The sequence below is a fragment of the Dendropsophus ebraccatus genome, chromosome 14 (assembly GCF_027789765.1).
Source record: "Dendropsophus ebraccatus isolate aDenEbr1 chromosome 14, aDenEbr1.pat, whole genome shotgun sequence".
Classification (NCBI taxonomy): domain Eukaryota; kingdom Metazoa; phylum Chordata; class Amphibia; order Anura; family Hylidae; genus Dendropsophus; species Dendropsophus ebraccatus.
Window position 1 is genome coordinate 45,841,598 of NC_091467.1, and position 24,834 is coordinate 45,866,431.

At 42.3% G+C, this 24,834-nt stretch overlaps 1 long non-coding RNA gene across 1 annotated transcript in view; it reads right to left on the reverse strand.

The window, feature by feature from the left end:
- Positions 1 to 2,989: 2,989 nt before the first annotated feature.
- Positions 2,990 to 24,834, reverse strand: part of LOC138772993 (uncharacterized) — a 28,120-nt gene continuing 6,275 nt past the window's right edge. The window contains exons 2-3 of the long non-coding RNA XR_011359859.1: positions 3,146 to 3,228; positions 2,990 to 3,051 (exon numbers count right to left, since the gene is read on the reverse strand). This is a non-coding gene — a long non-coding RNA (uncharacterized lncRNA). The remainder of the gene's footprint in view (positions 3,052 to 3,145; positions 3,229 to 24,834) is intronic.

Consider the following 24,834-nt stretch of genomic DNA (forward strand, 5'->3'; position numbering starts at 1 on the left):
AGAATTATTGTTTTTTTATTATTAGGTGGCTCATAATTAGAGATGAGCAAACCGCACTGCATAAACCCAGGTTCGTTGAGAACATTGGTTCATTACAGTTTGTAAAAATGGTGGCCATGTATTTTACTGTACAAAAAAAACAAAAAAGAGCCTGTGCTTACCTGCCCATGCTCCCCCAGTGTCCTACTATGGGTCTCCGGTTTCCCATGCGGAGTCCACTGTTCCACAGGACTTCAGCCATTGGTTTCCCTCCCTAAATTTCCACTGTCTCTCCTGTGTTGTGCATTGCACAGGCCAAGTTTAAGAGAATGCAACCCTAGATTCAGTAGCGTAATTTGGTGGGGGCAGAGGGGACGGCCACTCCCGGGCCCACACAGGCAGGGGGACCACTGAACATTTTGCCAGTTAATGCTGTCCGCAAAAGCTATTGCTTTTACAGACAGATTAACAAATGTTTATTGGCTGTAGGTGGCCCCCTGGCCAGCAACCAGTGCTCCTGGGGGGCCCACACGACTACTGAATGTTGTGTCTGACCATTTAGCTGTATACGCTTGTATGCGAGGAGAACATACAGTTGAATGCAGCAAGGTGATTGACAAGGTGAGGAGAGCATTGGCTCTCCACCCTACCAATCACTATTGTGGTCACAAAAGGCCATTCCGTCCCTTAGAGCTGTGGTACATGAGTGATGTCACTTGTGCACTCACAGAGCAGGGAGAGAGTTGGCATGAGAAGATTACAGTACTGCAACTAAACGGCAGGTAAGTATATGGCTTTTTTCCCATAGTTAGGTTATGTTCACACTGAGCAAATACGGCAGAATTTCGCTGGGGAGCTTTCTGCCATGAAATCATGCCGTGCTCAGTTTCCCGCTGTAAGTGAATGAGAGGGCGCGCACTCCTCCGCTGCCGCCGCTCTCCGCTCAAGAAAGTGACATGTAACTTTTTTGAGTGGAGAGCGGCGGCTGCGGAGGAGCGCGCGCTCTACCATAGTCGGGCTATGGGACACTGAGACAGGCGGGATTCCGCCTGTTTTACTCTGTGTGAACATATCCTTATAGAGGAGGAGACCTATAGGGGTTGGGGTATGGGATGTGCTGGCTAACTGAAAAGGGGGCACCTAATTTGAAGATACAGTCTACTCACAGTGGTGGGGGTGGGGGTGTCTAACCACCAGGAGGATTACTGGGAGATTACTGCTGGGGAAGGGGGTGGCTGCATAAGGGAAAACATACCAGGGGATTACCTACATGAGATGGTGCTGGAGGGGATGCCTACATGAAGGATACTACCTTTTTTTTGAAGGTGTGGGTAGGGATTGCCTGCATGGAGAGGTCTAAATACTAGATAGATGCACAGATGGGAGTCTAACTTCTATATGAGGGCACAGAGGGCCCAAACTACTACTAAAGGGAAACAGACGGAAATAGTAACTATATTGGGGCACAGAAGGCCTAACTACTATATGGATGCACAGAGAAGCTGAACTTTAATATGGAGGTACAGAGGGGCCTCACTGCTATATGGGGGTGCACAGGGAGGGTCTGTCTTCTATATGGAGGAACAAGGGGGGATAATCTACTATGTTAGGGTATATATGGTGGCCTTTTTACTATATGAGAGCATAGAGAGACCCTGCAAACTATATAAGGGCTAAAATACATAAAATACTACATGGAGGCATAAATTGGCTGCTCTCATATACCCTCTACACCATGATTATCCGGGCTGATTTCTACTATGTTTCTATGAATTAGTAAAGTAATTATTCCATTTACTGTTTCTAGTAAAAGGCAGCTGTGTTTTTGCAATGCTGGATAACCCCTTTAATTTTTACATGGTCATACAGTATATCTGAAATGTACTGTAGAAAGTCTTTTCCACTGCTCTCTGTCCCTGTTCACTATAAATATTGTAGTAGAAAATACCCTTTATTATTCGAAAAGCATTGTCATCTACTGAGGTTCCCTATGGGTAACATAATCGGTTGGGGGCCCACTGAGACTCACTCGCCCCCCAAGGCTGAACCCCTAGGTACGCCCCTGCCTAGAGTTTTTCCCTTCAGCTTGGTTGCTAGTTTTTCAAAGGACCTCCATCAGGTACAGTATTCTGTTATCATGTCCTATATGGACCACACCACCCTTTCCCAGTAAATTGTCCACCTTTTCCACCACATGCTAAACCTTGGCAAACCATTTGGTTGAGTGAAATTATTCCATCTGTCTTCCTGAAGCCATAACTTAGTTGCTGGGCAAGGGCTTGTGTTTTGTAGGATAGATTGACATGTTTTTTGGTGCTTTTTTTTGTTCCTCTTAGGGACTATCTTTTTTCTCATATTATAAACGGCAATAATTCTGTATTGCAGTGTTTTATGCCAGTAAGAGCAACACTGACAGGCAACACATCACATTAGGACCTTCCCAAAGGCTGTTGGCTCATCTCCCTATTCCTGTAATTGTCCTATTTAATTTATCTTTTTCTAGGCCTAACTTATTCACCAGGGCCCCAATACAAAATCTATAGCAGAACTCCTACCATATAATATTATAATACCACACCATATAATATTTATAATACTAAGGTATTCCTATGAGGAAAAAGATCTTTGAATCCCTTTGGGCACCAGGGCCTGAGTATAACTTCTACATCTGCACCCGATATATTTATACCCCTGGTTATGCCTACATACCGTGTTCCCCCTGAAATAAGAAGTTCTCCTAAAATAAGACACCCCAGCTACTTTACCCTCTAGTCTGAAGTAAAGAACCCCCCTCAAAAAAAAAAAATAAAATAAGGCACATCGTACTCTAAACTAGGGCACCCCCTTAAAGTAAAGGGCCCCCCAAAAGTAAGGCCCCACCCGCACCCCCGCTACCTTAGACTCACCTGATCCCCTCATGGACCTCCTAAACCGGCACCGCAGGCAGCCTGGTCCATGGCTCCCACGTCTTCCACACATCCCGCCACAGGTCATACCGCAACCGCGCTGACCGCCGCTGATGTGCTCTTCCAGTAAGTATTCCGGGGAGGTCGTCTTATTTCTCTACTTCCACTGGGGGGAATATAAGGCAGCGTCTTATTTTCGGGGAAACACGGTACATTCGCGGGCAGGGTCCTCATCCCCCATGTATCAGTTTGCCATTTACCTTTATGTAATGTGTGTTGATCTTCTATTGTTCCTGTTTGTTACCCCCTATCTCTTATATAGAGCTCTGGAATTAAGGTCACTCTATAAATAAATAAATAATAATAATAGTAAGAAAACCAAATCCTGTTAATTAGCTTCATCCAGAAACGGCAGTAATGTCAGATCATAAATAATTTGCAGTCCATGTGATATAATCGCTCCAGCATGCAGAATATGAAACCTTTCACGTACTGTATTTGCTGCAGTTCACAAGGAGCATCCTTATAGTAAATCATGAGGGATCGTCTTGATTGAGAAGCAGAGGCGATTCCCCTATTACTCCAGACCAATTTATTGTCTGTGCTGTCAGCTTGTAGAACAAGCAGTTCAGGCATCACTAAACCTAAGCCCAGTGCCTAGAAATGAATGGATTCTATTGTTTCCAGATAAATTCTCCTTTTTATAGTTGATATCACTTTGTACTTTCACTGTGAGGAGCTATTAATATTTATTAACGCTTGTAGACAGGCTGACCACAGACATTTAAGCATTACTTACGGCTTTTGTGGCACAATTACAGCACAGTCCCAGTTGCAGCAGAGTTGTAGCCTATCAATTTGGCTGTCCCTCAAAGGACCATAAGGTTTTTCACAGCTGAAACTAGTAATACATCCCGCAGGATGAACAGATTATTAAGATAAGGAATTCTCTAGGATAACCAGGTGGAAGCATTCAATAAAAACACATGTATCCTCTAACCATATGAATTGTGCCTATGGAGCTTTGAGTACATGTCCTTCCTCCTACTGCAATGTTCTATTGTGTATTGACCAATATTTTTATGCTTTTTATTGTGTCAATCTATACAGATGGATAATTTTAATCATGGAGAATTCGACAATATCAGTAAATAGAATAAATAGGTTTGTAACATTACACCTTTCTAAGCTTTACAGCAAAATCTATTGTGTTCCAACTACTGTAGTAAAAAAGGGGGAAAAAGGGAAAGGAAATAATGTACTGTACACTTTAAAGGGGTACTCCAGCAAAAAAAAAAATAAAAAAAAAATTCCAGTACTTATCAGCTGCTGTATGTGCTGCAGGAAGTGGTGTACTCTTTCCAGTCTGATACAGTTCTCTCTGCTGCCACCTTTGTTCATGCTGGATCTGAACAGAGCAGAAGAGGCCAAAGACAGAGGTGGCAGCAGAGAGAACTGTGTCAGATGGGAAAGAATACACCACTGTCTGTAGGACAAACAGCAGCTGATAAGTATTGGAAGACCAGATTTTTTTAATAGAAGTAAATTACAAATCTCAATTTTTTCGCAATTTTTGACACCAGATCATTTGAAAGAAAATAGTAAATCAGTAGTGAGAAAACAAATAGGGGGAGATTTATCAAACTTGTGTAAAGTAGAAGTAGTTCACCAGTTTGATCAATCTCCCCCATGGACATTTGTTCACAGTTTTGGCATAATCCTCACCCCCCCCCCACACACACACACACACACACACCACCACCACCACCAGTGGTGTAGCTACCATAGAGGCAGGGAAGGCGGTTGCTATGGGGCCCGTGGAGGGAGGGGGCCCAGGGAAGATAAGAGCCTCCTGTGTCCTTTTGCTTAACCCCTTATTTACTGCAGTGAGTAAGTGACCCAGTGTTCTCTAACATGCTGCAAAACAAAAAAGAGTTAATACAGAAGACAAGTAGCTCTCTGCCTGACTACTCTGATAACCTCTGACCTCTACTCTGATGACCTCTGAGTTCCTGCAGAGGTCAGGGGTTATCAGTGCAGGAGTAGCAAAGAAGAGAGCTAATTGTCTTCTGTATAAACCCTTTTTTGTTTTGCAGCATGAAAGAGAACACTGGGTCACTTACACACTGCAGTAAATAAAGGGTTAAGCAAAAGGTAGTCTGCTCTTGCACCTATGTATATAACCATAGGATTCTTCCTCTGGCCACTAGAGAATCACCGAGTATGTATATATAGGGGAGGGGGGGGGCCATACAGTTTTTTGCTATGGGGCCCCATGAATCCTAGCTACGCCCCTGACCACCACCACCTACATGATGAAGATGACAGACAACGGACGGGGACTGGAGTAGTGTAATGGGGCAGGTGGAACAGGAGAGGTAAGTAGATGTCATTGTTTTCAGGCACCTCCTTCCCGCCAATTGTAAACAAAAAAAAGGGGGTCCTGGACTGAGTACCCCTTTGAATATATGTTTTTTTTTTATATGTTATTGCACACTGGCTGAAAACAATATAAACATTAAGCAAGATATCCCAGCAGGCCTTGAGATTAGAACAACAACAGCTGTAGGCCATAGCTGTACTACAAGTAGCTGTAATATATCTATAATAGGGATGGCTCAAACCTGCCGAGGTTCGGGTTCGTACGAACCCGAACTTTCGGCAATGATTCCTGATGTCTGCCTGCTCCGTGGAGAGGGTGGATACAGGGGGAGGACCGCCTGGAAAACTGGGATACAGCCATAGCCATAGGCGGGAATAGCGGGAATCTGATGCCGAGCATTCGGGTTCATACGAACCCGAACCTCAGCAGGTTCAGACCATCCTTAATCTATAAGTATTAAGCAAGAAATAAAATGTGACTGAGGTATGGATGAGTACCATATTTACTCTTAGCATTATACTTTTTATTCATCTCATTAGTTTCACAATTGCAATTTTAATAGAAAATAAAATGTTTGATTCCCACTTTTTGTAAGGCCTGAACCGGCAATCCTCCCATATTATACTGCAATCCTATTGTATTGCAATGTATTATGACACTGACAGGCAACCTATTAGACCTTGCCTGCGGCACCTGCAATTGCAGGTTCAGTCAAGCGTATCTCTACACTGTGAGAAGGATGAGCGGCAGATACTTGTTCATAGCCAGTGGTTGCTAACAAGGGTTGGCAGAGGGAGGCGATCCCTTACTGTACATTTAGACAGCGTTTACTAACAGAGATATAAACCCTATCAAAGGTGATATAACTGACAGCAAGGAGCTATAAAAAATTATAGAAAGCAGCTGACAGGTCATATGGGGCTGAAAATCTCAGGGAATCTCAATTTCATCTGTAAATGGCATCCCCAAGAAAAGGAAAACAAATATACCATTGAATAGACCACCATGGAGTGTAAAAAATAAGCCCTTAAAGGGGTTATTCAGCGAAAATCTTTTTCTTTTAAATCAAGTGGTTTCAGAAAGTTATATAGATTTGTAATTTACTTCTATTTAAATATATGAAATCTTCCCATACTTATCAGCTGCTGTATATCCTGCAGGAAATGTTATCTTTTCAGTCTGACACAGTGCTCTCTGCTGCCATCTCTGTTCGAGACAGGAACTGTCCAGAGCAGCAGCAAATCCCCATAGAAAACCTCTCCTGCTCTGGACAGTTCCTGTCTCGGACAGAGATGGCAGCAGAGAGCACTGTGTCAGTCTGGAAAGAAAACACGACTTCCTGCAGGACTTACAGCAGCTGATAAGTACTGGAAGACTTGAGATTTTTAAATAGAAGTAAATTACAAATCTATATAACTTTCTGGAACCAGTTGATTTGATAGAAAAAGATTTTCGCTGGAGTACTCTTTAACCTCCTTAGACTGAGAAATAATTTACAATTAACCCTTTTACTACACTAGACCAACAGGGATGAAGACATCTGAATCATTCCCAGCTGAGCTTAATATAAAGTTTTTATTATTATTATTATTATTATTATTTTTATTATTCGCAATAAGTTGGTTAGCATAACTTATATTATTAGAAATATCATCATTTTTACAAGACAGGAACGGGAGTACTGAGCAAAATATCTAAACCCGTCTTCCCTTATATTTTACCTTTCACTAAACAAATAGAAAAGCAATTTATCTTTTTAATTTCGATCTATTCAGTGTGGAGAGGTAAACTTTTCAGTGGAAAGACTTCACTTTTTGTGCCATTAACTCCTATTATACAACCATTTGCCGTGGCTCAATGAACAGAGTAGATTTTGACAATCAAGTACCTAATCACTGAAGCGCAATATTGAATGAGTGCAATGTAATAAGTGCATTTCATGACAGGCTGCTTTTATGTAGTTATACTAAGGGTGAATGCTTGTTTAAATCATTCAGTGAATGTGTTTTTCTACATGGAATGTGTCGAACTTTCCAGAACTCACTATTGCTAAAAACAATGAACGCCAAGATTAGAGTAAAAAAATATATATCTTTAAATGAAATCTATTTTTATGTCAAATTTTCTACTGTTTTTGAAGTCACTAGCGTCTTTACAACCTATTCATTTTCTCCTCATAGTTATAATTCAACACATATGTGGAATATTTCTGCGTGCCCATGTGAGATGAAGGGAACCTACGTGAATTAGAACGTTTCGCCGTCACCGGAGCCACACAAATACATAAATTGTTGAATTTTATTACACCTATTCTTCAGACAAAAATGAGTGAAGTACCAATGTACATGCTATCATGACATGAGATGAGATGGTAAAGAGGTTTTCAGATAGAGAACATGAAGTGTGTTTTAATTAAAGAAAATCTTTACAAATTATTGACTCGTAGGTAGAAGACTGGTGAGGAACGAACATGTTTGTATGTTCATATGAACATGATGCTAATTGTTCGTGTTTGGCGAACATGAACAATTTGTTCAAAGATTAAAATGGTTATAACGATCATTTTACGCATGTGCGTAACACTAGACCAAAATGTACAAAATCTGAACGCAAATGCGTACACAACTGCGTAATTGACACTTTGCACCTGATAAAGTTTGGTTCACACTGCGTTTTTGCAATCTGTTCAATGTATCCGTTTTTAATTGATTACTTTTAACAGACAGAGAACGTAGTCAACGCTACTTTTGTGTTTGTTAAAAAAATACGCATCCTTTTCACAACATTTTATTTTTTAAAACAGAATTCAATGGAAAAAACGGATCAAAATGGATGACACACAATGGCATCCGTTTTTTCTATAAGGCTATGTTTACACTACGTAAAAGTACGGCCGTTGTTGCCATCGGCAAAAACGACCGTACTTTGCATGTGTATGCACATTGCCTTTCCTTCTATGGGATCCCGGCCAGAGCGTATACACATTGTATATGCTTTGGCCGGGTTCCCATGCGGCGCCGCAAAGAACTGACATGTCAGTTTTCTGCGTCCGCAATTCAGTGAATTGTGGCCGTAGAAAGACCTGTCAGTTCACACAATGAAGCAAGTGGCTCCGGACGCTTGCTTCATTGTGCGCTATGAGAGTTCTGATGCACGCGCGCTGATGTGCCCGCATCAGAACACTGCGGCCGGAAAGATCATCAGTACCGGCCGGGATGATCTTTGCAAGGACTGACCGTTCCGTCATGGAAACATAGCCAAAAACGCATACGTTAAACGGATTGCAAAAACATAGTGTGAACCCAGACTAATCTGTATGCATGTGCGTAAACTGAAATGAACACTTCTACTGTACGTTTGTTATTTGTTTGTGAATGTTTGGCAAACACCAATCGATCACAATCAGTTTTTTTTTTATGTTCGTGTTCGGGATCCAATCCGAACATCGGGATGTTCGCTTATCACTATATAAGATCCCTCAATATATGTTCGAATGGGCTTAGCAACGTCAGATGTGTGTTGGAGGTGTAAACATAGGGTGGGTACATTATTGCCTATTTGGTGGTCGTGTCGACAAATAAGATATGGATAAAGGTGGAAAAGGAACCAAGGTATATTCTAGCAATAAAGTTAAGATTACCACTGAAATTGTGGCACTTGAGTTAGACTCAAAAATTATATTTAAAGGGGATAACACACTACTAGCACAGTTGATAGCAGCTGCTAAACTTTTAGTACCTCTTTACTGGTTAAGCGCAGTGATTCCTACAAACCAACAATGGCTGATAAAAGATAATCAAATCAGTAGATTAAAGGAACATCATATACCCATCCTAAGTATGAAAGGATCTGAGCTCCTTGGATAGCCTATAGAGCTAGGAATGAGACTGGATAAGAAAACAACATCAAATGATGATCTATAAGGGAAATATTGTCTCTTACACTTCTGAGTTTTTCAAATCTTTTTCTTGTTTTTTTTTTTCTTGTTTCATTTACCTTTTTACCTTGTTCTTTCTTTTTAGTTTTTTTTTTTCTTCTTTTTTTCTTTTTCTTTTTTGTTACACTTTTTTTTTAATTCTCACTTGTTCAATGTGTACTTTCTATACATATATATCAAAATCCAAGTGTCTCTTTTTGAATTATTATATAAAAGCTGAAAAATGGCCATATAAATGCTGAGTGTACTTGTTATATATTATGCAATGTTATATGTATATGCTATACATACATATATGCATATATATATATATATATATATATATATATATATATATATATATATATATGTGTTGTTATGGAAATTGTTGATGGACTAGTCTGCTTCCGAACGAGAAACTGTAAATACGTTTTATGTTGACATGAAAGACGATTAAAATAAATAAAGAATTGTAAGAAAAAAAAAACAACTGTATTACAACAGATATACCACCTACAAGTAACATATGGATAGAGTAACATCCAGGAATCAGGAAATGAAACATTTGACATTAGAATCATTAGTATCATTAGACATTAGTATCATTAGATACTTAAAGAGGGGTAAGAAAAGAGTGAAAAGAAGAGAAGAGAGGGTAATGGGGTACAAAACATACTAATTGCATATCAGGCACATAGGTCTAACAAGGGTTATTACTGTCAAAGGGAGAGGGGAGTTTAGTTATCACTTATGAGGCTCCGCAGGACACAGAGCTGTAAGCTGCAGCCATAAAAAAGCTTGAACTGTACTTCGCTATACTCTACCATGTATCTCCATCACCCATGAGGCTCTTCAGGACACAGAGCTGTAATCTGCAGCCATGATGGAGCCTGTACTGTACTTCTCTGTACTTTACCATGTATCTCCATCACCTATGAGGCTCCTCAGGACACAGAGCTGTAATCTGCAGCCATGATGGAGCCTGTACTGTACTTCTATTTACTCCACCAGGTATCTTAATCTTATAACAATTTTTAGCAATGATTTTTTTCTGACATTTTGCCACCTATAGAGACAAAAATCTCATACTCGGAGCAGGGAATTATGCTGAAAAACTATTTCTGATCTAAAAGAGACCAAAAATAAAAATGCCATATGGGTATGAGTGGTATCAATGTGGGTATGAGAGGTATGAATGTGTAATGAGGGGTATGAATATGAGTATGAGGGGTATGGATGCAGGGCCGGCCTTAGGGGTGTGCGACCTGTGTGCTTGCACAGGGCGCCTCCCTCCCGGCTAGCTGGGGGGCGCTTCGGGAGACAGAGAGCTGCTCTGCATATCTAACTAGAAATAAAAGTTAGTTGTGCTGCCTGTCTGCCGGAGCGCCCTCCTCCCCAGGCAGCACAACTAACTTCTATCTGTCTGCCTATTAGGGCCAGGATCCGGGGCTGCAGTGTGTGAGGAGAGGGACCTGGGCTGCAGCTGCCGAGGATCGCACATTCTGTGGCTCAGTCTAATGATTTGCCTGTCCGATCTACACTCACCAGCCACTTTATTAGGTACACCTGTCCAACTGCACGTTACCACTTAATTTCTAATCAGCCAATCACATGGCGGCAACTCAGTGCATTTAGGCATGTAGACATGGTCAAGACAATCTCCTGCAGTTCAAACCGAGCATCAGTATGGGGAAGAAAGGTGATTTGAGGGCCTTTGAACGTGGCATGGTTGTTGGTGCCAGAAGGGCTGGTCTGAGTATTTCAGAAACTGCTGATCTACTGGGATTTTCACGCACAACCATCTCTAGGGTTTACAGAGAATGGTCCGAAAAAGAAAAAACATCCAGCGAGCGGCAGTTCTGTGGGCGGAAATGCCTTGTTGATGCCAGAGGTCAGAGGAGAATGGGCAGACCAGTTCGAGCTGATAGAAAGGCAACAGTGACTCAAATAGCCAACCGTTACAACCAAGGTAGGCAGAAGAGCATCTCTGAATGCACAGTACGTCGAACTTTGTGGCACAGAAGACCACACCGGGTGCCACTCCTTTCAGCTAAGAACAGGAAACTGAGGCTACAATTTGCACAAGCTCATCGAAATTGGACAGTAGAAGATTGGAAAAACGTTGCCTGGTCTGATGAGTCTCAATTTCTGCTGCGACATTCGGATGGTTGGGTCAGAATTTGGCGTCAACAACATGAAAGCATGGATCCATCCTGCCTTGTATCAACGGTTCAGGCTGGTGGTGGTGTCATGGCGTGGGGAATATTTTCTTGGCACTCTTTGGGCCCCTTGGTACCAATTGAGCATCGTTGCAACGCCACAGCCTACCTGAGTATTGTTGCTGACCATGTCCATCCCTTTATGACCACAATGTACCCAACATCTGATGGCTACTTTCAGCAGGATAATGCGCCATGTCATAAAGCTAGAATCATCTCAGACTGGTTTCTTGAACATGACAATGAGTTCACTGTACTCAAATGGCCTCCACAGTCACCAGATCTCAATCCAATAGAGCATCTTTGGGATGTGGTGGAACGGGAGATTCGCATCATGGATGTGCAGCCGACAAATCTGCGGCAACTGTGTGATGCCATCATGTCAATATGGACCAAAATCTCTGAGGAAGCTTCCAGCACCTTGTTGTATCTATGCCACGAAGAATTGAGGCAGTTCTGAAGGCAAAAGGGGGTCCAACCAGTCATTAGCATGGTGTACCTAATAAAGTGTCCAGTGAGTGTATGTACACTCTGCACAGGCACTGAGACTGGGTAGCAGTAATACATATCCTGCAGCTACTTAGTGCCTGTACTGTAGTCATGTATTTTACTGCTGCCAAGCAGTCTCAGTGCCTGTGCAGACTGTACATAAATCGGACAGGCAATAGCTAGGCTGCTCCTTATCAACCCTGACAGCTCCCAAGGACCCCTGCACACTGGCTGCTCCTGTAGCTCCCAGAGCTGCTACAAGTGGATAGAAAGTCTTCAGAGAAACTTTATGTAGGGGACAATGGATCAGGTAACGATCTGCTGCTCTGTCTGTAGCAGCCACCACATCCCCCATGTCAGCCCTGCATTGCCTGATCTCACTGTGCCAGCAGCCTGCAGCAGAATATACCCCCAGAGATACCAGCTGCTAAAGACTGGCAAGATGGCAGCCCATGTCACCAGCAGGGGATCACCTCATCTCCTCTGACTGCAGGTCACCCCCTCTGATCACTTGGTTATACAGCCCCAATAGTCTATCTATCTATCTATCTATCTATCTATCTATCTATCTATCTATCTAAATTCAAATATGCGGCAGCACTCCAAGAATTCCAAAAACAAAGTGAAAATTTATTAGCACTCCATGCAAAAATACAGCGACGTTTCTGACTGCACACCGCAGTCTTTTTTCAAGCTCAAGTGAACACACTACCCATACCGGTATATATACGTGATACAATCAAGTGATCTGACGTGAAAAAAAGGCATCAACAGGTGTGCTAGGATTGACACATAGATCCATATGTCAAAGAATATAGTGATAATAGATACAAAATCATAGTGTATAGTTTCTAATAAACTAATTACATAAATTCAAGTGTATGTGAATATAAAATAAGTATAATACAAAATATCAGATGTAAAAGAAATCAGGATTGCTCGCTCACCGTTAACCGACAGAAGCCGTATGAGGCTGAAGGCTGTGGAGCGCACGCCTAGATGGAACGCAAACATTGTGCGTGTACGTGTAGGCTGCGCATGCGCAATAAGCATTGTATTACGCCCACCCCTATTCTGACAGATCAGTACAATGGGAACGCCCACAAAAACAAATAATGAGAATAAGTCCATACATAGGTAAATGCCAGGGATTATCAGTGTGTCAAATCACGTGTTGAGCAGACTTCATGGCTTCTCCCAATATTGCGGGGGGTGAGAGAGCAGGACAGTGAATCCGTCGGCGCTCTCCCTCCACTATCTTCCGCCACCACCAACTAGAACTCCACAGCAGCTCAAAGCTCCGATTTCATTCCTCAGGTAGGGCATCAGACAAACCCGTAGGGACCACTCATCTGAACACATATAACACACACCCTTCTGCTAGTCACCCGGACTTGAAAAATATTCAGATACGGTCTGTCAGGGGGATCATCAAAATGAATTCGGCTTTCTGTTTTCCTTCTAAGGCGAGCGTGCATCCATGATTTCCACAAATAGCTTGATGTCAAATCTGAAAAATGGAAACAGATATGTACAAGGTAAGTATATTGTATATAAAAAAAACTGTACAAATATTAATAAAGTGTTTTTCTCTGTGTTCACCTCCCATGTCACAAATAGCCAGACCAGAAACACATCACAAGAGTCCGAATTCACCACTAATCCGCCATCTCCATAATAGATGCCATTATCTAGATCAGTTGCAATATTTAGGAAGGATCTTATAGTCAGCATTGAGGCCCCTAGGTCTCAGCGTATCCAACCTAAAGATCCATTCCAACTCCTTACGTTTCAATTTCGAATGTCTATCTCCTCCGTGGGGTAATGGTGCTATCTGGTCAAGCACCAAAAATCTCAAATCACGCTCCGTATGACCAGCCTCCACAAAATGTTTGGGTACAGGGAGGTCCAATTTACCCTTCCTGATTGTGTACCTGTGTTGGGTGATTCTTGTCCGCACATCATATGTTGTCTCCCCAACGTATAATAGTTGACATGGACACATCAGTAGGTATATTACCCAATCAGAATCGCAAGTGAAATACTTGCGAATATCAAATGTTTTGCCAGTTCTGGGGTGTGTGAATTTATCACACTTAAACATGTATTTACAATTCACACACCTCCAGCAGGGATAAGAACCCGTCTTACGGTTATCCACCTGTGCAACCATACGGTCCCCGGTTTTCACCAGCTGATCCTTTAAATTCCTAGATCTCCTATAGGAAAGCAAAGGTTTCAGCTGGAATTCCGGGATATCAGGAAAAGTATCCTTCACAACTGTCCAATGTTTATGAACTATTTGTGCAATGTCACTACTACATGTGTTATAAGTAGTGACCAGTGGTATCCGTGACGGCCGTGCAATTTTTGTTGTAGCAGATAGAAGACTACTCCTGTCAAGTGTATCTACACTCCTACAATGTTCATTGACCACACATCGTGGGTAACCCCGTTCAATGAAGTTGTTAATCATGGTGTTATATGCCTTACCCAATCTAGCTTCATCCGAGACTATGCGTTTAGCCCGTAAGAATTGACTCTTCGGCAAGTTCCGCTTCATAGTCGGAGGATGACTAGATTCATATCTCAACAACGTGTTGCGATCAGTGGATTTAGAAAAAATGTCCGTCTGCAATTTTCCTTCATGTATATATACTTGTGTATCCAGAAATGACACCGATGCATGTGAATGTGTCATCGAGAACGTGATATCACTATCCACATGATTTAGGAAATGCAAAAAATCAAGCAGTTCATTCTCTGACCCTGTCCACACGAGGAAAATATCGTCTATGAACCTCCACCACCCCAATAAATGACGGGAGTGGTGTGATCCATAGACGAATGTCTCCTCCAATGCCTGTACAAACAAATTAGCATAAGATGGGGCCACATTGGACCCCATCGCCGATCCCATCAACTGCAGGAAAAAATTCCCTTTCACGGTAAAAAAATTACACGTAAGAACCAACTCAAGTAACTCCAAGATAAATTGTTGACACTGTTCAGACCACTCAGATCTGGCCAAGACCCCTCTAACCGCTGCAATCCCTTTCTCATGTTTAATAGACGTATACAGACTCGTGATATCCAGAGAGGCCAAAATTGCTCCCTCTGGTACCACGAGTCTGTCAATTTTATTGATAAAGTCCGTGGTGTCCCTTATGTAGGACCGCATCTGAAGAACACTCGGCTGTAACACTTTGTCCAAAAAAATGGAAGAACGGCTCATGAGAGAGTCACGGCCAGACACAATAGGTCTGCCTGGTGGGCATTGAAGATTTTTATGGATCTTCGGCAAAGTGTACAGCCTGGGGACCTTAGGATGCTCGGTCCACAGAAAAGTCCTCAGTTTCTTATCAATGATGTGATTGTTGTATGCTACGTCCAATATGACCTTAAGTTTATCCTTAATTAATATTGTTGGGTCTTGAGTCAGTGGTCTGTAAACAGATGTATCACTTAGTTGTCTGCTGATTTCATTGTCATACATAACTGTGTCCATAATGACAATCGCCCCACCTTTATCGGCTGGTCTGATGGTGATTTTGTCATTATGGGCCAGCTCAGTTAAAGCCTGTGCCTCCTCCCTCCTAAGGTTTGGATGTCTCAAAAAACCATCCGGAGTGTTCCTACGCAATCGGTCAATGTCAGTCTTAACCAGGTGAGAATATGTTTCAATAGCATGTACCGTCTGTGTGGGTGTGAAATCACTTCGGTTATACAAATCAAACTCATTCAATGACATTTCAGCTTCACAAGGTGTCACTGGGTTATCAGCTATGGTCTCACCCCATACCCTTAATTTTAACCGTCTAAAGAATTGAAAAAGATCCAACTCCAAATTAAACCAGTTAACATGGGCCTCGGGGCAAAAAGAAAGACCCTTACTTAACACAGTCACTTGATTGTCCGATAACACACAAGACGATATATTTACCACTGTCGTAGATTCAGTTAGTTCACTTTCGATTCGTCCTTCCGTTTCTGCGACCCCTTGTTCTGTGTGCGTGTTCTGGATACCTTGGTGGTTGTAGATGCCTTTGGTGTATCGCCTCCTCCGACTGCCCCCTCTTCTGGTAGGTTTTTTCCGTCCGTCAGGGGGCGCTGCTCGAAAAAAGGCTTCCTCGGTGTATTAGGGACAGTTGCATTGGAACTTTGAAGACGATCCTTGCGTTTCTGATTCTGATTCTGTCCATCTTTATTCCACGCATATAGATTCCCCGAAATATAGTCCTTTTCATCCCTGAACCATTTCCTCTTTTTGGTCTCTTCTATATCTTTACGATATTTACTCAAATAATCATTTTGTCTTTGTAGATAGGCTGCATATTCATCCGGAGTCAAGCCTGCCTCCAATGTCCGCTCCAATTCAGTACGTCTATCAGTCAACAAAAGTAAGTCTTTTTGTAGAAATTTAATATTAAGCAACAATATGTCTTGACCATAGCAATTGGATATGTGCTCAAACATACGTTTAAACTCATCATGAGACGTGTTCAATGAAGGTCTAAGCTGGGATCGTAGGCCCCTGGGGATCCGTTTGTATCTATAATATTCACCCAACGTAGTGAGGTGTAGCTCAAGTCCAACAATCTTTCTAGTTTCCATTTCGTACTCACGTTTAATGTCAATAAGAGCAGGAGTACGCAGAAATGTGGGATCTCCCGTCAGACCTCCCATGATGTGTCTAGCCTCGCCATCCGTGAACACAGGTGCATGGGTGTAGGTAGAATCAGCCGGTAAACCAGTCGTAGCAAATGAGGAATCGGTGCCTGCGTTAGGATCCATTTAGATAATCACACAAAAGTCGCAGCACTCGGTAAAAAATGTAGCTGGTGGGTGCACTCCGCGTACCCCGATCCAGGTGTACTCCAATATAAATTCAAATATGCGGCAGCACTCCAAGAATTCCAAAAACAAAGTGAAAATTTATTAGCACTCCATGCAAAAATACAAAAATCCATGCAAAAATACAGCGACGTTTCTGACTGCACTTATTCTCATTATTTGTTTTTGTGGGCGTTCCCATTGTACTGATCTGTCAGAATAGGGGTGGGCGTAATACAATGCTTATTGCGCATGCGCAGCCTACACGTACACGCACAATGTTTGCGTTCCATCTAGGCGTGCGCTCCACAGCCTTCAGCCTCATACGGCTTCTGTCGGTTAACGGTGAGCGAGCAATCCTGATTTCTTTTACATCTGATATTTTGTATTATACTTATTTTATATTCACATACACTTGAATTTATGTAATTAGTTTATTAGAAACTATACACTATGATTTTGTATCTATTATCACTATATTCTTTGACATATGGATCTATGTGTCAATCCTAGCACACCTGTTGATGCCTTTTTTTCACGTCAGATCACTTGATTGTATCACGTATATATACCGGTATGGGTAGTGTGTTCACTTGAGCTTGAAAAAAGACTGCGGTGTGCAGTCAGAAACGTCGCTGTATTTTTGCATGGAGTGCTAATAAATTTTCACTTTGTTTTTGGAATTCTTGGAGTGCTGCCGCATATTTGAATTTATATTGGAGTACACCTGGATCGGGGTACGCGGAGTGCACCCACCAGCTACATTTTTTACCGAGTGCTGCGACTTTTGTGTGATTATCTAAATGGATCCTAACGCAGGCACCGATTCCTCATTTGCTACGACTGGTTTACCGGCTGATTCTACCTACACCCATGCACCTGTGTTCACGGATGGCGAGGCTAGACACATCATGGGAGGTCTGACGGGAGATCCCACATTTCTGCGTACTCCTGCTCTTATTGACATTAAACGTGAGTACGAAATGGAAACTAGAAAGATTGTTGGACTTGAGCTACACCTCACTACGTTGGGTGAATATTATAGATACAAACGGATCCCCAGGGGCCTACGATCCCAGCTTAGACCTTCATTGAACACGTCTCATGATGAGTTTAAACGTATGTTTGAGCACATATCCAATTGCTATGGTCAAGACATATTGTTGCTTAATATTAAATTTCTACAAAAAGACTTACTTTTGTTGACTGATAGACGTACTGAATTGGAGCGGACATTGGAGGCAGGCTTGACTCCGGATGAATATGCAGCCTATCTACAAAGACAAAATGATTATTTGAGTAAATATCGTAAAGATATAGAAGAGACCAAAAAGAGGAAATGGTTCAGGGATGAAAAGGACTATATTTCGGGGAATCTATATGCGTGGAATAAAGATGGACAGAATCAGAATCAGAAACGCAAGGATCGTCTTCAAAGTTCCAATGCAACTGTCCCTAATACACCGAGGAAGCCTTTTTTCGAGCAGCGCCCCCTGACGGACGGAAAAAACCTACCAGAAGAGGGGGCAGTCGGAGGAGGCGATACACCAAAGGCATCTACAACCACCAAGGTATCCAGAACACGCACACAGAACAAGGGGTCGCAGAAACGGAAGGACGAATCGAAAGTGAACTAACTGAATCTACGACAGTGGTAAATATATCGTCTTGTGTGTTATCGGACAATCAAGTGACTGTGTTAAGTAAGGGTCTTTCTTTTTGCCCCGAGGCCCATGTTAACTGGTTTAATTTGGAGTTGGATCTTTTTCAATTCTTTAGACGGTTAAAATTAAGGGTATGGGGTGAGACCATAGCTGATAACCCAGTGACACCTTGTGAAGCTGAAATGTCATTGAATGAGTTTGATTTGTATAACCGAAGTGATTTCACACCCACACAGACGGTACATGCTATTGAAACATATTCTCACCTGGTTAAGACTGACATTGACCGATTGCGTAGGAACACTCCGGATGGTTTTTTGAGACATCCAAACCTTAGGAGGGAGGAGGCACAGGCTTTAACTGAGCTGGCCCATAATGACAAAATCACCATCAGACCAGCCGATAAAGGTGGGGCGATTGTCATTATGGACACAGTTATGTATGACAATGAAATCAGCAGACAACTAAGTGATACATCTGTTTACAGACCACTGACTCAAGACCCAACAATATTAATTAAGGATAAACTTAAGGTCATATTGGACGTAGCATACAACAATCACATCATTGATAAGAAACTGAGGACTTTTCTGTGGACCGAGCATCCTAAGGTCCCCAGGCTGTACACTTTGCCGAAGATCCATAAAAATCTTCAATGCCCACCAGGCAGACCTATTGTGTCTGGCCGTGACTCTCTCATGAGCCGTTCTTCCATTTTTTTGGACAAAGTGTTACAGCCGAGTGTTCTTCAGATGCGGTCCTACATAAGGGACACCACGGACTTTATCAATAAAATTGACAGACTCGTGGTACCAGAGGGAGCAATTTTGGCCTCTCTGGATATCACGAGTCTGTATACGTCTATTAAACATGAGAAAGGGATTGCAGCGGTTAGAGGGGTCTTGGCCAGATCTGAGTGGTCTGAACAGTGTCAACAATTTATCTTGGAGTTACTTGAGTTGGTTCTTACGTGTAATTTTTTTACCGTGAAAGGGAATTTTTTCCTGCAGTTGATGGGATCGGCGATGGGGTCCAATGTGGCCCCATCTTATGCTAATTTGTTTGTACAGGCATTGGAGGAGACATTCGTCTATGGATCACACCACTCCCGTCATTTATTGGGGTGGTGGAGGTTCATAGACGATATTTTCCTCGTGTGGACAGGGTCAGAGAATGAATTGCTTGATTTTTTGCATTTCCTAAATCATGTGGATAGTGATATCACGTTCTCGATGACACATTCACATGCATCGGTGTCATTTCTGGATACACAAGTATATATACATGAAGGAAAATTGCAGACGGACATTTTTTCTAAATCCACTGATCGCAACACGTTGTTGAGATATGAATCTAGTCATCCTCCGACTATGAAGCGGAACTTGCCGAAGAGTCAATTCTTACGGGCTAAACGCATAGTCTCGGATGAAGCTAGATTGGGTAAGGCATATAACACCATGATTAACAACTTCATTGAACGGGGTTACCCACGATGTGTGGTCAATGAACATTGTAGGAGTGTAGATACACTTGACAGGAGTAGTCTTCTATCTGCTACAACAAAAATTGCACGGCCGTCACGGATACCACTGGTCACTACTTATAACACATGTAGTAGTGACATTGCACAAATAGTTCATAAACATTGGACAGTTGTGAAGGATACTTTTCCTGATATCCCGGAATTCCAGCTGAAACCTTTGCTTTCCTATAGGAGATCTAGGAATTTAAAGGATCAGCTGGTGAAAACCGGGGACCGTATGGTTGCACAGGTGGATAACCGTAAGACGGGTTCTTATCCCTGCTGGAGGTGTGTGAATTGTAAATACATGTTTAAGTGTGATAAATTCACACACCCCAGAACTGGCAAAACATTTGATATTCGCAAGTATTTCACTTGCGATTCTGATTGGGTAATATACCTACTGATGTGTCCATGTCAACTATTATACGTTGGGGAGACAACATATGATGTGCGGACAAGAATCACCCAACACAGGTACACAATCAGGAAGGGTAAATTGGACCTCCCTGTACCCAAACATTTTGTGGAGGCTGGTCATACGGAGCGTGATTTGAGATTTTTGGTGCTTGACCAGATAGCACCATTACCCCACGGAGGAGATAGACATTCGAAATTGAAACGTAAGGAGTTGGAATGGATCTTTAGGTTGGATACGCTGAGACCTAGGGGCCTCAATGCTGACTATAAGATCCTTCCTAAATATTGCAACTGATCTAGATAATGGCATCTATTATGGAGATGGCGGATTAGTGGTGAATTCGGACTCTTGTGATGTGTTTCTGGTCTGGCTATTTGTGACATGGGAGGTGAACACAGAGAAAAACACTTTATTAATATTTGTACAGTTTTTTTTTATATACAATATACTTACCTTGTACATATCTGTTTCCATTTTTCAGATTTGACATCAAGCTATTTGTGGAAATCATGGATGCACGCTCGCCTTAGAAGGAAAACAGAAAGCCGAATTCATTTTGATGATCCCCCTGACAGACCGTATCTGAATATTTTTCAAGTCCGGGTGACTAGCAGAAGGGTGTGTGTTATATGTGTTCAGATGAGTGGTCCCTACGGGTTTGTCTGATGCCCTACCTGAGGAATGAAATCGGAGCTTTGAGCTGCTGTGGAGTTCTAGTTGGTGGTGGCGGAAGATAGTGGAGGGAGAGCGCCGACGGATTCACTGTCCTGCTCTCTCACCCCCCGCAATATTGGGAGAAGCCATGAAGTCTGCTCAACACGTGATTTGACACACTGATAATCCCTGGCATTTACCTATGTATGGACTTATTCTCATTATTTGTTTTTGTGGGCGTTCCCATTGTACTGATCTGTCAGAATAGGGGTGGGCGTAATACAATGCTTATTGCGCATGCGCAGCCTACACGTACACGCACAATGTTTGCGTTCCATCTAGGCGTGCGCTCCACAGCCTTCAGCCTCATACGGCTTCTGTCGGTTAACGGTGAGCGAGCAATCCTGATTTCTTTTACATCTGATATTTTGTATTATACTTATTTTATATTCACATACACTTGAATTTATGTAATTAGTTTATTAGAAACTATACACTATGATTTTGTATCTATTATCACTATATTCTTTGACATATGGATCTATGTGTCAATCCTAGCACACCTGTTGATGCCTTTTTTTCACGTCAGATCACTTGATTGTATCACGTATATATACCGGTATGGGTAGTGTGTTCACTTGAGCTTGAAAAAAGACTGCGGTGTGCAGTCAGAAACGTCGCTGTATTTTTGCATGGAGTGCTAATAAATTTTCACTTTGTTTTTGGAATTCTTGGAGTGCTGCCGCATATTTGAATTTATATTGGAGTACACCTGGATCGGGGTACGCAGAGTGCACCCACCAGCTACATTTTTTACCGAGTGCTGCGACTTTTGTGTGATTATCTATCTATCTATCTATCTATCTTCTGTCTATGTCCTATCTATCTCCTGTCTGTCTGTCCGTCTGTTTATCTTCTATCTATCTATCTATCTATCTATCTATCTATCTATCTATCTATCTATCTATCTATCTCCTATCTATCTATCTATCTATATAGAAAGGATACTCTGCAGCACTCGAAGTTGCTTCAACAAACGTGACGTGGATTTATTTGAACATCGTTTTCACAGCAAACAAGTAATAAAGCAGACACGACGTTTCGGCGTACCTAACGCCATTTTCAAGTGGCGTTAGGTACGCCGAAACGTCGTGTCTGCTTTATTACTTGTTTGCTGTGAAAACGATGTTCAAATAAATCCACGTCACGTTTGTTGAAGCAACTTCGAGTGCTGCAGAGTATCCTTTCTATATACCTCTTTGGTCCGCGGTCCAGGACCCGTCTGCAGGCACCCACCATGCTGCCTCAAGGTGCTGCCTACATCCCTAGATATCTATCTATCTATCTATCTATCTATCTATCTATCTATCTATCTATCTATCTATCTATCTCCTATCTATCTATCTATCTATCTATCTATCTATCTATCTATCTATCATTTATGATCGCACCACCCAAAAATGATCAATAATCAGTAAACACTTATGAGGACACTTAGGGCCCTTTTACACGGAAAGATTATCTGACAGATTATCTGCCAAAGATTTGAAGCCAAAACCAGGAATGGATTTGAAAAGAGGAGAAATCTCAGGCTTTCCTTTATTACCTGATCTCTGTTTATAGTCCATTCCTGGCTTTGGCTTCAAATCTTTGGCAGATAATCTGTCAGATAATCTTTACGTGTAAAAGGGCCCTTACACAGCTCTGCTACAATAGTGTGTCAGTAATACAACACAGCCGGCATCCATAAGTGATAAGCTCCTGTGTCCATACCATCAATCCTCTGTTATTATATGGCCACCCCTCCATGTTACTAGCATGTAATGGCCTCTATCTGCATTGTTTGGTGCCTGTCTCTTCTCCGCTGCCATAGACATTAGTGGGAGCTACAGAAAAAGCATAGACAGCTCGCACAACTGTATTTGGAATCCCATTCACCTCTGGCCACCGCTACGTTATGGGAAGCATATTGGTGTTTGGGCAGTGGACTGTAATGGTGGTATTACTGATTTATTATTGAGTGATCATGGTATTATGTCAAGTTGCAGCGGTTTTATCTGTTTTGTGCGCTTTGTTCAGTAACAATATGGAGGTGATAGAAATGAGCGGATTTATAGTACAAAGCAAATTGCTTTGTTAGCTCTGCAATCTGCCTATTAGCCGGCTGCCTTTGAAGTGCCTGGAAAAGCTGGGAGAAGTTTCCCAGGACTGGATGCAGCTTTTCCAGGCACTCGGTGGAGCGGCACAGACTCCAAAAGCAGCAGGGTAATAAGCAGATTGCCAAGCTAACAAAGCGATTCGCTTTGTACTGTAAATTCGCTCATCTCTAGTGATAGTTTATCGCTGTATGGCAGTAAAATACGCTCTTGGTATATTGGTACTGTATGTACAGTATATAAAGATTTGTGTGTATAGGAAATATGTCATTGGTTTAGAGGCCGAGGAGGCTATGGTACGCTATTTCTGAATAAACTGAGTGTGTCCGTTTTGCTGGTGCAATATTTTAGCATTTGAGGCCCCACTTTTCATTTTGCCCAGGGCCACACTTTGCCTAAAACCGGCCATGCTGCCCAAGCGCCCCTGCCGCCCTCCTCCCCCCACAGTGGTTAGCTTCTCTTCTCCCTTGTGCACAACGTCCATCCAATCAGTAAGGGGACGTGCGGTCCGGGTGAAGACATGCCATGGTCGGCGCTCTGGTAAGAATTCTCGGCTGTGGCTGGGGGCTGTAGTTGTGTGGGAGGCTGGGGGTGGTAGTTGTGTGGGGAGCTGAGGGTGGTAGTTGTGTGAGGGGCTGTAGTTGTGTGTATGGAAGAGAGGTAGCTGTGTGAATGGTGGAGGGGTAGTTGCTTGTATGTTTGGGGGGTAGAGTAGTTGTGTGTATGGCAGAGAGGTAGTTGTGTGAATGGCTGGCGGGGGGTGATGGGTGTTTGGAGGGGCGGAAGGCTCAAGGAGCTTTATGTTACCTTAAGGGGGGGGGGGGGGGGGAAGGTTTCGCACAGGGCACCATTTACCCTAAGGCCGGCCCTGTATGAATGTACATAAAACCATAATTTAGCAGAGTTCAGTCTGACCATATGAGCTTGTTGTATAAGTTATTGCATTCGTAAAAATAATAATAAATGAAATGTCATCATTTTACCATAACAATTTCTCATCCAAGCAGCCGACACTGAAGGCTCCGAGTGTGATAGAGAAGATCTGTTTCTAGTGAATTCTTATCATTATCCTAGAGCTGGCGATATAATGAACTATATGAACTAGATGATCTTCTGAACTACCCTTTTAAGTGAACTAGATCAAAGTGAACTAATCCCTAAAAAGAACTACTGTAGATTTCCCATCACTACAATATAATAGGGCTCATACACACAGCCATATTATGGCTCCATTATGCACAGAGCTGTAATAGGGTTCTATTAGAGGCTCATAAGCCATCTACTGTAACTGTACGCCCATAGAAGAGCTATCTAGCCTTTGTACATTATAGTATAGGTTCTGTATTCATGGCTTAGCCATGTGCTTCAGCCCTGAGGGCTATACGCACTCAATAAGCCATTTTATGAAGTTGGAATAATGACTAGTGTCCACAGTCTAGTACTGAGCCTAATTCATATGGGAGCTGTAAATTGCCTGCTGTTCTTTGCATAGTTATTTTCCTAGGGACACACAAGTATAGGCAGAAATAGCTTGAAAAAAAAAAAAACATGTAGATTACAGAAGAGTGTTACACACATCTCTATCTGCAGTCGGACACAGTCTATCGGCATTGATTAAGATGCTCTGTCATGTAAGGTTTATAGCAGCTTTTAGGCAATATTTCATTTTTTGACCATTTATAAATGCTACAT